Source organism: Larus michahellis, chromosome 1 (genome assembly GCF_964199755.1).
Source record: "Larus michahellis chromosome 1, bLarMic1.1, whole genome shotgun sequence".
In the NCBI taxonomy this organism is placed as follows: Eukaryota; Metazoa; Chordata; class Aves; order Charadriiformes; family Laridae; genus Larus; species Larus michahellis.
Window position 1 is genome coordinate 201,151,174 of NC_133896.1, and position 16,193 is coordinate 201,167,366.

Consider the following 16,193-nt stretch of genomic DNA (forward strand, 5'->3'; position numbering starts at 1 on the left):
CCCTGATTCCCACTGATTTTTGGAAAAATATGCTTTCATAGTTACAGTACAAACCTCGACGCAACAGAATGGAATAGAAGTAGTACAGTGCAGTATTGCACTTTACAAATGACATAACTAAGCCTGGACAGTTCTGATTTCCTGGTAATTTTGAATCAGCTTATTCTGACTGGTTGATTACTGGCCTTCTGGAGGTTCCTCTAGCTGTTTTGGTTGTTTCTGTCCTAATCATCTCTTGAGATTTGCATTAAAGAAATTCTTTACACAAGTTTACTCTGTTGATCGTTCTTTGTTCTGGAGATTATTATCCACAATAATATTCACCAAAAACTGAATACTGCTTTTGTATTTTGACTGCTTCACATTTTGGATGTTGGCATCTCAAATCATCAGATCAAAATCTGAAATGCTCAAAATTTAAAGGAAATCTATGAAAAAACTTTGAAAACATTATAGCAGGCATAGCATATGCTTCACACACACAAAAGGTTTAATTTACTCAAGTTTGTAAAGTACTTAGAGATTGCAGGTACAATTGAGGTACAAATATAATGATCTATTGTTCTCTAAGCAGGGACCTCATCAAGGTATTTCAGTTACTGAGTTGTGAAAACCGGACTGGACTTTGCTACTAGTCTTGCCAGAAAGTTGTCATACAGCTGTCTAAACATTGATCTATCTTCTGTAACAGCATGTGATATCCTGAGCATAAGCAAGGTTTCACGGGCAGGAATACCAGAAACTGCAAGAAAAGACGTTTATCACATTTGTGTGTCTGTTGCTCATTATTTTTATTTTTCCTGTGAGATCTCAATCCCGATCCTTCTCGTTGTACCTGTGAAGTGCCTGGAGATCAACTTCTGCCATGTAGTACTATCTGCATTTCAGTTTCTCCTGAAAGTTCAAACCACAAAGTGAGATGTGGTATTTTCTTCACTTCCTCCCCACCCCAGGACCGTGATCAAAAGCAACATTCATATGACAACGTCATAGATGAGCACCCTGCCGAGTGATTTGAGACTGAGAAAATTACTTGGACTTAACCTTTATGACAGTCTTTACTTAAAGCCTGATAGAAGCAGAAGAAAGTCCCCTTAACTTTAGTGGGCCGTGTATCTGACTCAGAAGGCTTAAAACGATAAAAGCCCAGCCTTACATGAGAAAGAGTATGGCAGCAAGGAGCTTGGTTTCTCCTTTCCACTGAAGACTTTAAGCGTAAGTCAAACACTGGCGAGTTGTAGTTCTGTCTTTATACTCTCGTATAGTTAATTTTCCCAGTACTGAGATTCCAGCAGAGCTTTCAGCTAAAATGAATGTAACTCATAATTGGAAATTCAATAATATCTGATTTGCAAATTATTGCTTGAGACATATGAAGCCTCATTCTTCATTATAAATTATTAATTAAGTTTTGAAAATTATCTTGCATAATCTATTATTAAGTAAATCTGTTGGCATCTCTACTTTTAAGAAATTAATGTAATATTGCCATTAAAATTTCTCCTTGTGATTATTCACAGAATAACTCCAAGAAATATAAGACAAATTAATTTCTCTTTGATTTAATACTCTCTTCCACTCGGGGATGCAGTTATTCTCCACATCCTGCTACTCTAATTCAGAAAAAATTGCAGTTGGAAGTTGCTATTTCTTCTGCGGAGGAAAAGAGAAGATGGAATCCCATTCTAGCCGATCTTCTCTTACATATTATTTTGGCTTTTGCATAGGAAGGGATACAGAGGAGGGAGCTGTACAGGGCCTTCCAACTGGAGAGCACAAAGCCAGGGGCATTGTACATGTCTGTATGTGCTGCCAGGCTCTCAGGATAAATGCGGGTCTCTGGGAGAGTGTAGTTTCTCCCTCTGTACATCAGGGCAGCGCAGGTCCCATCTTTCCATCAGGTGTGCATCTGGTTTTCTGTACTGTGTCGTTCTGCCGCTGGGATAAGTCGGCTCCGCACTTGCAGCGCCTTCTGCACACCCAGGTACTTTCCTGTGGCGCTTCGCAGCTCTCAAAGACATGATTATACCTTTGATTTCTGCCTCTTTCATTTGTTACAGTAAATGACCAGGTAGGACCAGGGATGATTTTGGCCTTTGGTTCTGCTGCTGACACCTGCAAATACTAGAGCTGGGCGGTAAAGTTTTGAGGTTGGTTGTTATTTCCATTTTTGCGGATGTGTATTTGGCGTGTGCCTTTCTGGGTCATCCATTTTGTCCACGCTGTCGGGTGCAGCTTGCTCAGGGTAGACTCCAGCTGATAATAACCAGCTCACAGTTTACACAATATTTAACCAGAAGCCTTTGGCTGCGACTTCAGGTTATTTCTTCCTTGACTGCTCGATTTTACTTTCGCCCAAACCTTTCTTATGTTGAATATGTAGGAACGCTGTACATTCAGCATAAAGATTTTAATGAAACGCTCCTGTAAATATGCTTGCTTCTCTCTTGTTACGGTTATTTTAAGTGTATGTTTAACTTGCTGATTTCACACACCGCTGTGCAGCCATTTGTTATATATTAACTTAAGACTCAATCCCGCAAGTACTGACTGCTTCTGGATCATGCCAAGTCCCTTTCACTCCCAGCAGTGTTTAAGGGCTTAGAGGGTGCTCAGCACCTCGCAGGACTCAGCCCTGAATCCGGGCAACAACAGGCTCTTTCAAAAACCAAGCAGGTTTTCTGGAACAAGGTTCATACCGTAACTGGGCAACATTTTGTGCAATGGATTTTCATACATTTAGATAAAATCTTACCCAGAACAACAGACCTCGTAGTTAATGGCTGCTGGAAGACATAAACATTTAGGTATGTATGGTGGTAATTAATTACATTTTACAAGTATGGTTTTATTAGTTTTTCCAGTTAAGTGCAAAACCATGGCTGAGACTAATATTTAATCTTTTGCGTGTTGGCTGCAGTGTGCTTTGCCCCTTTGTCAACGTGTATGCGGTTTTTAGCGTTGCCGATAATCTGCGCAGTTCATCCAGCAAAGCCATTTGGGCATCCCTCCTAACTGCGCTTGCGCGCTGTGCGACGGGGCGCTTCGTCCCCTGCGACTGCAAGGGGATCCAGGGCAAATACTTAATGGCCAAATGTATCTTAGTGAGACCAGGAGGTGGTGTAGCCTGTGCAAAGTACAGTGGTAATTATTACTTTCTCTGAAACTTGTTTTGTGAGAAGAGTGTGGCATTGGTTGGTGTGGTAAATTCAGGTGCATTTGGCACAGAAAAAGTGCTGTGACATACTGTTTCTAAAAAGTTATTCTCGCTATTTTATATGCAGATGAAGACTATAATCTTCTATTGTTTGCAAGGAAAAAGACAGGACCTTTAAGTAATTGGGGTTTAATTCCAAGGCCAGGCTGGATGGGGCTTTGAACAGCCTGGTCTGGTGGGAGGTGTCCCTGCCCATGGCAGGGGGTTGGAACTAGATGATCTTTAAGGTCCCTTCCAACCCAAACCATTCTATGATTCGATGATTTCCAAAAAGGCAGGTCCTTCCTTCCCTGTTCAATACCCTGCCATGCTTGGCAAGCAAGGAGATGCTCTTTGATTTTGGTCCTGGTATCACCTGCAAGTGATGGTAATTAGGAACTAAAAACTAAACCTGAATTTTGCTTTCAGACTTCAGGTTGGCCAGAGAGCGAGGCACAGTTCTGTTCTAGGGACTGCTGGAGGAATTTCGCTTGAATTCAAATGCACCTGTGTGTTAATAACCATATCTTTTCAAAATAAGCAATCACGCTGTTGGCCTTTGCCCTCACTCCCACAAGTTAACTGTCAGTTGCACACACATTTACATGTGGATTATCTCTTGCGATCGGTGTGATTTTAAGCATGCCACAGCAGAGAATCACATACGTAAAACGTTTGCAAGATCACAGCTCTGGCGATGTACTCTAGCTGAAATCAGGGTATGAAATCGGTATGTAAATAGACGGAGGATTAAGCAACTTGCTGACTGCTTGTTCGCTCGGAGCAATGGCCGTCAAGTTGGCTGCTGTGCTTTTCTGGGGAATAAGCAAAAAACCCAAACAAAACGGAGCTTCCAGGAGTCTTTAGTAAATTAGAGAGGTTTCTGTGTAACTGTAAGCACAATTAGCTAAGCCAGCAACACTAAGAAGTTAAGAGTTGTTTACCCATTAAAAGAAAGTGGGGAAATAGGTAGAAGTTTATGGGAACAAAAGTGGACTGCTGATGCCAGTGAAGTATTTTCCAAAACTTGCAGCGCAGGATGAAGGCACCACATGATCCCGTGTAAGAATATTGCAGCAGAAAGTAGTCACAAGTACTCTATATCCTCCCTGGGAAAACAGCTCCTGGTTTAGGGGAAAGGAGGCTGGGGTTGGTCGTATGCTAATTCCCTTTCATTACTATGTGTTAGCAAAGCTGTTTAATACTTGCTGTAAAGCTTGGATTTCACTTTCCTCTCATTTAATACCAGGTTAAATCTGGAATAATAAGCTCTCAAAAGCTTAGAGGTTCCAGTAAAATAAGATTTGGCTAAAAAATTACATGTTGGTTTCTACTAGTAACAGTGTTGGTGCTTTGGTGCCCTGAGCAATGAGAGAAGCGAGACTGGTGAGAAAAGAGAATATGCTTCATTAGGACGTTGAATGATTTAGTAGAAGTTGCTATGTCTAATTGCAAGCCTTAGAAAAGATTTATTTCTCTGGAGACCCTGAACTCCCTCTGTCCCCTCTTTCTCAGACTTCAGAACAATGAAAAACCTAATAGTCAATTTTGAACCATTTCCAACTGTCTGTATGATGTATTTGGCTTAAGAGTTGGAAAATCAGGACGTAGAATATTGCGCGTGGAGCAGGATGGTCGTTATTTCAGTGTTTCTCAGGCAGCAGTATCTGTGACTCTGAGAGCTGAACACTCAACGACAGCAGGATTTCTGATAAATTAAGCATCTTCTCTTGGCCTGGTACGGTGAAGTATAAAGCTGATACCACAGTCAGCTGAAACCGGCTTGTTATAAAGGTGCACCTCTGAGTCTTTGGTTAAAAAAAGGGTTCTGGAATGCCTTTGTCTGTGAGTCTTCAGGACTTTGAGAGTTAAAGCTTTCATGTAAGTCTTGTCCCTGCTAGGAAAATTACCAGATGCTGACAGGGGGTGTCACCAGTGGCTCAGCTGAACATATGCTGCATATGGCTTGGCTGCGGGCACCGGACAGGGGGTGGCCGTGTCCCCTGCTGCGGCGGGGACTGCTGGAAACAAGTTTTAAACCGATTTCAGCATAATACACAGTGTTCATCCTACCAATGAGACCGAATAACTAATCAGGCATAGATTGGCCTGCCAAAATTTTTGCTGCATCAAAAAAGAGTTAGATGGCATCTTTACTGAGCTATTTTACAAACAGTGTTTCTTGAGGTGCTGAGCAATCCCAATGTCTTTGCATTGGGGACTATATTGCATTATTTTTGTGGGAAGCTGGAGTTGAAACTGAATCAGAGATTAAATGTAAAGCAGATTAAAATCTCTATATACCTTAATGATTGATCTTAATCTCTGAATTCGACACAACAGCACTTCATAAGAAATTCAATTAACCGTTTTCTGGAGAAAGTATTTTCCTGCTTTCCCAGAGAACACACTTAAAAATATTTCCTGTTTGGGATGCTGCCATAGAATTTGCGTTTCTTTGTCTCTCGTTTGCAAACCCCCTATAGATGCCCACCCAGCACCACCACCTCACACCCACCTCACACCCACCTGTCCTGGCACCCTACGGCTTTGAAACAACACATGGGGAATAAGCTGAGGGCCCTCCTGCATTTCCCCAGCCCCTTCCAAGTCACAGCACTCCTGGGCAGCTCCCGAGACAAATTTCGAGCCTGGAGCCGTTTCAGGACTCCCGTTGCTTGTGAAAGGAGGAGTTTCCACTCGCCTTCCCGTGTCTTCCTCCCTGCCCTTGGATACTCGCTTCCACCTCCTGCCCTGCAACAGCTCGGGTGCAGCCAGGGGAGCTGGTTCAACTCACAGCCTGGCAGGAAAAAGCAGAAGGGAGGTCCAGCATCTCTCCTTTGAGGCGGTGGCATGCCCTTAGGTTGGCTGGTGCCGTCACTTCTACCTTCATCCGTAGAGACCAGGTAGATCGAAGGAGATGATGTGAACGGGAGCGGGTGGTCTGTGGGGAGCGACAGCATCTCTGGGTCAGTGCGTGAGAACAGGAGAGAGCAAAGCAGCCCGTTCCCATCCTGGCACAGAAAGAGAAAGTTTGCTGAATTATGTCATGAAAAGCGAGATGTGGGAAGAGATCTGACTCAGGTGTTCAGTATTGCCAAGGCAAAACACACCCCCAGGACAGAATTGATGCAAACTGTCTCTCTTTCATAGCGCAGCTAGAAATATAGCTCACACCTCCAGCTTAGTATTTTAATTACGTACCCCGGCAGGTTGAGGGAATGGCTGGTAAGGTTTCTCCCATTAGATTTTCTTAACCAGAAATTTAACGAGGCCTTTTTAAAAAAGGGCGGTGTGACTGACAGAAACCGAAGTGTCCATTTTGCTGTTTGCAATGTTTAGGCAAAGAGAGCTCACCCACGTAAATTAACTTTCCTAGTAAGAAAATGTGTAATCCTTCAGGCTTAGAGCTATTCTGTGCTCTTACAAGACATAAATTATTAGGCAGATCTTCAAACTCCAGCTTAGATTAATGGACCATCATCAAAATAGGCAACTGAGTCTTGAAACAGGCACTTCAGTGTGTACTCCTTCCAAAAAACTGGACTTTAGGGTTTGTCCTCTGCATGGGTAGATAATAGATTATTTTCTTTGTGTGTACACTTTTTATAGCTCTCATCACCGTAAGCATCAAAGTGCCAGAGAAGCATTGATGGATTTGTCCTTGCAGGCCCATAGGTTATAAGGTACTACTCCTATCATCACTTATTTTACACATATGGCACTTAAGCTGAGAAAAGTATGCTGAACTGCAAAGGTCAGAGGGAAACAAAATCCAGAATCCCTCTTCCCCAGCCTCAGCCATAAAGGCATCTTTCCTGCCTTAGATGGGGGTTTCATTTTTTTTCAGATGATTTACCATTACTCTGAGGGCTAGGAGAATCCAGAGTTGTTTAACCTCTACTCATAGGAATATGGGTGTAGGAGCCATAAATCATAGAATCATAGAATTACCGAGGTTGAACGGGACCTTTCAGATCATCTAGTCCAACCATCAACCTAACTCTGACAAAACCCATCACTAAACCATATCTCTAAGCACCACGTCTACCCCTCTTTTAAAGGTCTCTTGGGGCACTGGTTCCAGTCCTGCCCTGTTTCAGACAATTATGGCATTTGGTACCTTAGATATACATAACTAACTCAGTCTCGGGCTAATTAAGTTAGGCTTTCTTCCACCCTGTTCTAATAGGAAGACAGTTGCCCGATTCCAATGTTCTGGTCTTTAAAAATCTTCTGATTTCCCACCCAAATCTCTATAAACTGTGCATAGAGGTATATTGATAATATGGAGGACCGTTAACCAGAAAACGCAGGGAATCTTTTCCTTCCTTTGCAGACAGCTTCCCAGCTTTGACACTTTGAAATAGTTAAAAAAACCAAAACCCAAACAACCCCAACCAAATAAGAAAACAGAAATCTAACAGAAATGTAGACACAGGTGGATGCCAGCCAGTGGAAACCTCTGCTAGCCCAAATGAGCGTACGGTCAGTAGTTTTTAGGGTCTCCAGTACCACAAATGAGCTGTGCCAATCCGACCTAATGCCCCCTACTTACACCTTCAGTGTATCTGAATGACTGACTTGTACAGCTGCAATATCTTACAGGGGCAGTCAATACGTATTATTTGTATTGATTCTTAGAAACTATAATATTACAGCTAACATCAGGCTGCAAGAGGTTTCCTTGACGATCCTGTTGATAAAAGATCTCATTTAGTACTTATGGCTCTTTTTAACAGGACGAGTAACCTAGCCCCAAATTTATAAATTTCTATGTGTCTGATTCCATGTCCAGACAAACAAGGTTTCAAGTGAGCAGCATTGTGTTTTCTGTACCTTTAAAATCAGGTAACTTCTTTTCCTGCCAAAATAAACAGACAGTTTGCTTAAATTTCATCACCCATGTTTTAAAAAATCCTTTTGATTTTAGTGTTAATAAAGAAGAAGGTAGGTAGTTACTATAGCACCAAAGAGAGAGAGGGATGACTATCAGTTGAAGGCTTATCATTGCTTTGAAGTATTCAGGCAGGCTAAATTCAGAGCATGTATTTTATTGAAAAGGCCCAGCACATAAATGTTGTCGTAGCACTTCATTGGTATCTACTTTGTTCAAATTGTTTTTTTCTAGCTTTTCTATTCCACAGGATTTTGGATAGAGTAAATTCAAACAAAAAGTAGAAGTTATTGACAATCTAGAGGTAGAATTAGCAAGATTTCTTTTTTTTTTTTTCTGAAAAAGAAAAAGAAACGTGGTGGAGAATTCAATCTTCTGACATAAGAAATATCCCCATGAATATTAATTTAGCTCAGACTGTAACAAAGGCAGCAAGTTTGTCATTGTGAAAAGAGACTAAACAAAGAAAAGTATTGATACTAATTGAAAAAAAAAACCTGTGTGGTTCTTGAAGCACATGAATCGAGACTGCCTAGAAGCCTCCATTGATTAACAACAATGACAAACCCTGGCGCTTCCCCTCAAATGCTACCTCTTTCTCCTTTTTTTAATCTTAGTGAGATCGCTGTTCTGACCTCATGAATGTAACAAAATCTGTAATTGCTCAGGTTTTTTTGCCCTGGCCAACACGGAGATAACTAAGGTGCGCAGCTGCACCGTAATCAGTTGGGTATTTCTGTTGCATCACGCTGGGACAATTATTCTGCTGAGACCTGTTATTTTATTGTCATAAGCAGCAGAAGCAAGGTCATCTTATATAACGTGTCATAATTTCTACTGATGTGGCATCATCATTCCTAATGAAGTCCCCTACCTGCTTCACTTTTAAAGCATTTCCATCTTTCCATCTGATGGACATCATCCAACACCTCTGTGGTGTTGATGTATCCCCACTCCGTTCAGCACAGCTGAGTGATTTAAGGGAGGGTTGGGTGCTGCTTGTGCCTCCTCCGCAAGCCCAGGGAGAAAAGCACCATCCTCCAAAAACCATATAAACCCACGCACAGCCCCTCGCTACGGCTCACACGCAAAAATGGATGAAGTGACCCAGCTCCTCAGCACGGGCAAACACCCACTGCTGGTGGTCCTCAGCCCTCAAACTCTTCATGGCCCTTTCTCCATGTACTTATCCTTCCACCGGCTTATTTTGGTCTCCTGGTTGCATAACAAGGCACCTTCATATCCTCAGGTAATTTTGGAAGGCCGCCATTTTGAATAGAGAGGACAGGACGGCAGGGTAATTAAGTGGGTGGGGAAGAAGGTTGATAAAGAGCTCTTAATAGTCACTTTTACATGCTATTATTTTGAGCAAGGAAAATAAATAGCGAATGGCTGCAGGGCCATCAGACGCTGCAGCAAGGGGTGTGACATAGGAAGGGGTGGCAGGTAGAGCAGAGAAGGAAGAGAAAGCAGATGGCTGCGGAGTGGGACGATCCCAATGCTTTTTCTGCAATCACACCCTTTCCTCCCAACTAGTCCATATCACTTTAATGTGCATCCATCTAGCAGAAAATCTAAGTTTTTTCAAGACAAAAATAAAAATATATGTCGTATATAAAAAAAAAGAAATAAATTTTTGACTAATCTCTTTTCCTTCCTATTTCTGCCTACTTTACGTCTCCACGGACCTTTTCCTCCTTGCATCTCACAATTTGCGAGACACAAAATAAAGGTGGAATTCAGCCTTCCTAATTGGTAATGGGAAGTCTTCTTTATGTTTAAACACAATGATCTGTTTATTGGAAACTGCTCTTCTGTAGTACCAGCCATCTCTTCGTGTCATGCGGCCTGAATAATGCCTCTTGAGGATGGAGAGAAAGAATAGCATCGCAGTCGGACCCCGTGGGGTTATAAATAGCATTCTAGCAGCCTGAAAGGCTGAAGCCATCATTAAGTTGCATGCAGCTGCAGTGGTGTAGGTGGGTGAGTAAGAGCAACTCGGAGATGGGATAATGGTAACCTGGTACACAAGGGTCATTTTTCATTGATGGCGTCACTCCATCGGGCTATTGTGTTCTCCCTAAATTAGGTCTCTGTGTTTAACACAGAGCTCAACCTCGGCAAAGCACATTTAAAAGAAGATTAGAGGGGAAACCAACTTGGTTTGTGTTGTGATTTAGACCAAATTGTGATAAACTTTTCTCACTTTGGTCAGTAATTGCCTTTATCAGCAGCAAAATAAATGCAACAGGAACTGGCCTTTGGGAAGCAGCATACCAGCTTCCTACATAAGGGCAATGGTGACTTTCACTGGGCAAATTAAGAAGTTAATACAGCAATTTAACCCAAGCTGTCCTTTGATTGTTTTCCTTAGCAACATGATTCATTTTCTGGAGTGGATTTTTTCAGTGCCAAGACAACAAAGGTCTTGAATTTGGAAAATCCCTTTCGATTTATTATTACTAATTTGGTTGCAGATAAACACAATGGAAAAAACCTACATTAATTTCACACAGTTTATATACAAACCAGATGAAAATAATTAGCAGCCTACATTAGTTTGAGCTTGCATACACAAACGCATACTCTTCCCTCGTTCCTAAGCTGAACAAATTGAGATCTTGATCCTGCTCCCGGTGAAGTCGGTGGGGGAGTTGCCTTTAGCTTCAACAGATGTATGACTCAGCCCAGTTCCCCCCTCTGGGACCTGTCAATGTGTAAAGATTCCTCGGAGGTTAAATGCTTGCAGGGGAGTCTTTGCCTGGGATGTAAAAGGAAGGTGCAAATTGCCGAACTGGAGCATTAGCTATGTACTGCAGCCTGGAAAAGACACTGTCATTTAAAGCAAAGGGATCTCTTATTTCAGTAATCCCGCATCTTAATAATTAAATTTGGTCACTCATTAATTTAGAGCATGTCTTAGACAGTCACTTCCTTTGCCATCTTGCCCAATAGCTGTTGAAGTAGGACAAATACTTTTATGTTTTTGTGAAATTATTTCTTTTGGCTCTTTTTTCGTACTCTTTTAAGAGTACCTTTTAAAAAAAAAATCACTGCTTTAAAATAGACTTTTAAAAAGTATTAAGTTATTTATAAAAAGAACCATGAAAGAAACAATAGAGTTGTGGGAGTGGAAGCGAGGCTTTCTAAACTAAGTAGAAAGACTCATTCTCATTTAGAATTTTCAGATTTAAGTGAGTGTCTTTCTTATTACATAAATGTGCCTTTTGCTATTCTGATAAAGCTGAGATGTATCACTACCTATTAAAGGTTGGGGGACGGTTTTCCTTCATCATTAAAACTCTATATTCTTTCTCCCATGTCACATTTTTTGTAATCCTTTCCCACCTGTATTACACTTGGAACAATCCTTCTCATTCCTTGTCACATGCGCATTAAACCTCTTTAAAATTACAGACTTAGAGCTTCTAAAAGAAGCATTTCATTTTTGTTGCAGTAAGCGTGATGACCATTGTCACATCGCTATTAAAAATCTCAGGCATATACCAATCTGGAATTTATTCTTGGAGTTCTTCTCTTCATAAATTACTGTACTTGGTCAACCATGACATGTAATGCTGCCACTGCCCCTCAGGTCACTGCAGCCTTCGTTACTCATCTGCAGCCAAACTATTAACCTCTAAATAACACAGTATATAGCTCAGTCTTTCAGAAATACCTATGCAAGTGCTATGAATTTGTTCTTATTTACACCTTTTTGAGCATTCTCAGTGGCAAACAGTATTAATCCTCTCAAGAAACAAAAAAGCTGGAAAAACAGCCAGGAATGCCATTTCAGAAGCAAATCTGGATGGCATTTCGGTTTTCCTCAAATATTGTAAGACACTGGAAGGTGTTCAAGTTTATAGTCAGAAGAGAGATTTACCTTCTTTCTCGTGACAGTCCTGTTGATAAGTTTTGCTTTGCATCATTTTACTAAACCTTGGTGTGACAGCACCTGAATACTACATACACTTCCCATTTAAAAAAAAAAACAACAATAATTCAGATTAAGAAAAGATTTGGGTAATTATTGGTCTCCAGGGCAGGAAGTTAATCCTGTTCTCAGACACACTCTTTAGTGCGCTGCATCCATGCTTCGCTGAATAGTACGCAGATGTGGAAGGACAGACCCTGACTCAATGAAGCTGGAAGTTTGAAGAAGGTTTTATCATACTACCAGTAAAAAACTATGACAAACAAATCTGGAAGATTAAAACTATAGTATTTACTTTTTAGAAACTTGACAAATGTCCAGTTGACTAAATACTGTTATCTCTGTAATTGCAATTTTCTAGGCATTTCCTTTATTAATGAAATATTCCTTTATTTATGAAATATGACATACAACGATATTCTTACCTCAATTATCCAGTGAGCTTTTTAGTGTGGCTTTTTAAGGAAATTAAATTATTGTGAGCATGTTGTTAGTCTGTCAATACTTTCTCATGTCATTTCTGTCTCCTCGAGCAGTTTTTAACCTGCTGATGAGCTTCAAATATATTTAAAAGAAGGGTTCAGATCTCAAAGTTATCACAATTCCTCAAGTTTCAGAAACGCTGCTGGCTGGATAAAAGAGAGACACAAATTAGTGTCTCAGTTCAGCTCAATAGTTTTTTCTGCTTTGTCTTTTTGATCAGCTGATAGATAAGAGGACACAGGAGGAACTGGGGGTTCCCTTCTCTGCAGGGGCTTGTGAATTAAAAAGGATATTAAAAATTAATGTGATGGATATAGCTGGAGTATTTATGGAAAGGAACATGCAGGAACACAGAACATAAATCCATTGAAATTCAGGTTTGAATAGTGCTGTTAGAAGCTTTTAAGCGACCAGCGCAGGCCCCTAGAGATACCAGGGAGGCTGTGAGACAAGTTTACAAGAGCTATTGGAAGTGGTTTTAAAGTTAACTTCTGATACACTTCATGTCTCATATAAATGAAATAATATTTCCCTTAATAATGCTGCTAAAGTCATTCTTTTGGCCATTTCAGCGCCTTCACTGAGTCCCCCTTCAGAGACTTCCTTTTCTGAAGCAGGTAATTCTTGTCTGCACTGACTTGAGAACTTTTCCCCAGGCAGTCAGAAGCTAACATAGATCACCAGCCGTGGTCCATATGGACCCTCTCCCTACCGTGTCAGCGCTTCCAGTCCTAACCTCCATTTCCCCTTTGATTCCCATGCCCAGCACTGTAGAGCAACCACTTTACTGCCTCATTTGAGTCATTCTTCAAAACTCGCTCCTTCCATGGGGTGTACCTGGTGGCAGGTTGTGCCTGCTGCTGCTGACTGCCAGAGAATCCTGTGGTCACTCCCAGACTTATTTGCTACCTCATTTGACCTACATCCCTTAAGCCCATTTGTTTGCCTCATCCCCTAACTACACCTTGCCTTTGAGAGTAGGTCTACACGGCTCTCCAGAGAAGTAATTACAGCGTGTACAGTCACACCAGTCTCAGAGGAGAGGCAGTGGGGCTGATGGCCTTCATTACTTCTGTAGGGTGTCTGGTCTGCCACGCTCTCTGTGTTGTCCCATTTTCATTTTGCCTCTCAAGTGAGACACATTAAAACAGCTTTAGCTATGTCTACAGCTCCAGTCCAAGTGTAGAAATATTTTTAGACAATAAATTGAGCGAGGACTACCAGTTTTATGGGTCTTTGTCAGGAGTCATGACGTGGGGCTGTAAGACATCGCCTCACAAAATTTTCCTTGTAGTATAAGAACACTCTTCAGATTGTGCATAAAATGTTGGTCTTGCTGTTAACTCTGAGGAACAGTGGCACAGTCCCCAGATTTGGGACTGAAAGACAGCCTGGGAACCAAGCATGAGTATCTGAAAGAGCTTGCTCATGGCATGAACTTCTTTTCCAACATTTATGTCTTTAAGCTTAATAAAGCAAAGCACGCTTAGGAAAATACGCTGATTTGTTCTCCACTAAGAAATTGGTGTTTGTCACCACAAACACAATGGGGCCTCAGTCCAATTTAAATAGTAAAATGAAAACATATTTCTATGTTGCAGACTGTTTTGTTACAAAATATACAACTAGCTACTAAACATACTTTGGTGGGGTGAAAAAGAGTGACAGGCGATCTGAGGCTTTTTTCAACTACTTTGGCCTTACTGGGCGGGTCATTTATATCATGTAAAGAAGTGGACTATTTAAGTGGACTATTTTGGGTGGTGAGGCACTGGAACAGGTTGCCCAGGGAAGCTGTGGATGCCCCATCCCTGGAAGTGTTCAAGGCCAGGCTGGATGGGGCTTTGAGCAGCCTGGTCTAGTGGGAGGTGTCCCTGCCCGGGGCAGGGGGTTGGAACTAGATGGTCTCTAAGGTCCCTTCCAACCCAAACCGTTCTATGATTCTACGATTTAACCCGCAGTTTATAGCTGGGACAACAACCTCCTGTTCGAGAAGGGGTGAGATGTGGTGCATGTGTTGCCCGTGCTAGGCAGCAGAGCCCGCGCCGGTCCTGTGCCCCTGACAAAACCCACGGGTGAGCAGAGCACGGGTACCCAGAAAGGCAGGGAGCGGTGAGGCGGGGCTGGAACAGCACGGATGGGGCGCTTGGAAGGTACTAAACACCGTCGCCCTGGTGTGGCCGGGTGGTTTCTGCCGGGGCACGGCCGTGGCAGCTGGAAGGGAGGCTGCTTCCAGCGCTGGAGACCCGGCGGGACTCACCGGGGTGGACCCTGCCCGGGGGAGGGGGACACGCCGAGTCCGGCGGCGGCCGGAGGAGCCGGGGGGTTCCCGCTCCGCCCCGCCCCGCTCCGCCCCGCCGCTCCCCGCCCGCCGCCTCCCTCCGCCCCGCCGCGGCGGCCGCTGCTGCCATAGCGATGCGGGAGCGGGCGGCGGTGGCGGGGTCCCTCGGCTCCCCCCCAGGTAAGGGCGCTGCTCCGCCTGCGGCCGCCCGGCAGCGGCAGCCTGGCGGGGGAGGTGTTGCAGACTCCGCGCGGTGAGCTCTGATCTTTTTTTTTTGGTTTGTTTCTAAATTTCATTTCATGGTATTTATTTGTTCTGCCCGCTCAGGTGCGGTGTCTCCCAAAGCCGCTTTCTCTGGGAACTTCTCTGCCGAGAGCAGCGGCTTCTTGTCATTGTTGTTATATGTATTTTTATTTTTTATATATATTTTTTTTTTCCACGTGGAAGTTTGCGAGCGGGTACAAGAGCACAAGGGCAGGCCGCCGTTTCGGTGCCCGCCGGGCTTTTGTCCGGCCGCGGGTGCCGCCGCGGCGGCGGGGCAGGGTCGGCCCGGTTCGTCCCGGCCCGGTTCGTCCCGGCCCGGTTCATCCCGGCCCGGGTCTGCCTCGCCGCCCGGCAGGCTCCCGCCGCGACCCTGTGAGCGAGGGGGATTAAAAGCAGCGGCCGAGGAGTTTTCAGGCGTTTCTCTGCAACACAAGAAAATCCCTTTATCCCCGGCGGGGCAGAGGCTCGCAGAACTCCTGGGAAAGCGCACTCGGGAAGGAGCAGCCCTAACTCCAGCGGATGCGAGCTCCAAAACTCCCGCGTTTCACCAGGCGGTTTGGCGTTTGCCCCTGCGGGGTCTGCACCCACCGCCATGGAAAACCCCCACCGGCCTTTTGCGTCTCCTGCTCCTCTGCTGCCGGGCCCCCTCCGCTTGCCGGGGGCCACCCCCCCGTCCCCGCTGGCCCTCGGAGCCCCCGCGGCCACTTGGAGACAAAGAAGGGGCCGGGGCTGCCCGGTTCCTTGGAGCACAGCTGTACGTTTTCTCTTCTCCTTTCGGGGCGGTGGCAGGTTTGTGAAGATCCCGCTGGGCTTTGCAGAGAGGACCCTGCCATGAGCCGCGTTTTTAAGATGGACTGGGCATCCCAAGATGGACTGGGCATCCCGGTGGTTTTTGGGTGCTGTGGAGCACAGTGGTGCAAGCACCCGCCTGCCTGGCAAAGACCCCCAGCCGGGGCAGGGGAGGCACGGCTGGGGTCCACACACGGCTTTCCCAAGCACCGGAGTGTGGTTTGGGCTGCTGGATCTCCCACGCTGGGCTCATGGATTCACTTATATAGCACATCCCAATCACAGAGACTCCGGTCACTTCCAAATTCAAGTTTTCATTGCGCTGTCATGACAGCATAGGCCAGCT

At 44.0% G+C, this 16,193-nt stretch overlaps 1 protein-coding gene across 6 annotated transcripts in view; it reads left to right on the forward strand.

Moving 5' to 3' along the window:
* The window catches only part of SPATA13 (spermatogenesis associated 13), a 186,840-nt gene that overhangs the window by 123,537 nt on the left and 47,110 nt on the right, over positions 1 to 16,193 (forward strand). The window contains exon 1 of one of the 6 annotated variants that reach the window (XM_074569109.1): positions 14,905 to 14,974. The exons of 3 other annotated variants lie outside the window; for them this stretch is intronic. The gene's annotated coding sequence lies outside the window, so the exon portion shown is untranslated. Of the gene's footprint in view, positions 1 to 14,904; positions 14,975 to 14,994; positions 15,048 to 16,193 lie in introns of those variants that run through there. 2 more of the 6 variants (XM_074569099.1, XM_074569118.1) reach the window with 2 other exon arrangements.